Genomic DNA, 504 nt, shown 5'->3' with positions numbered 1-504 from the left:
CGCAGACCCCGCCTCCTCTGCGCAGACCCCGCCGGCTCCGCCCATTTCCCTGGGCCGCCAGCCCTCCCCCGGGACCCCTTTGGACTGCGCAGCGCGCGCGCCCGGGTTTACTACACGTGGGAGCCCAGCACACCTCCTGCAATGCCGCGGGCGCCCCGGTGCCGCGCCGTGCGCGCTCTGCTGCGGGGCCACTACCGGGAGGTGCTGCCGCTGGACACCTTCGTGCGGCGCTTGGGTCCCAGGGCCGGGTGCCTGGTGCAGCCGGGGGACCCGATGGCCTTTCGCGCCCTGGTGACCCAGTGCCTGGTGTGTGTGCCTTGGGACGCACAGCCACCCCCCGTCGCCCCGGACTTTCGCCAGGTGGGCTTCCCGGGGACCCTGGTCGGGCCTGCGGGGTGGGGTGAGGGCCGGACGCTGTCGCCCTAATGCTCCCGGGCACCTCCGTGCCCTGCGACTTGAGCGAGACCCCTCTCCCGCCTGTGTCCTGCCTGAAGGAGCTGGTGG

General features: G+C 73.8%; 1 protein-coding gene across 1 annotated transcript in view; it reads left to right on the top strand.

Moving 5' to 3' along the window:
- The window catches only part of TERT (telomerase reverse transcriptase), a 29628-nt gene that overhangs the window by 1962 nt on the left and 27162 nt on the right, over window positions 1–504 (top strand). The gene's annotated exons all lie outside the window — the stretch shown is intronic.

Source organism: Myotis davidii, unplaced genomic scaffold, assembly GCF_000327345.1.
Source record: "Myotis davidii unplaced genomic scaffold, ASM32734v1 scaffold135, whole genome shotgun sequence".
NCBI lineage: Eukaryota > Metazoa > Chordata > Mammalia > Chiroptera > Vespertilionidae > Myotis > Myotis davidii.
Note: the sequence above shows the minus strand (reverse complement) of the source record. Positions and strands in the feature narration are given on the sequence as shown.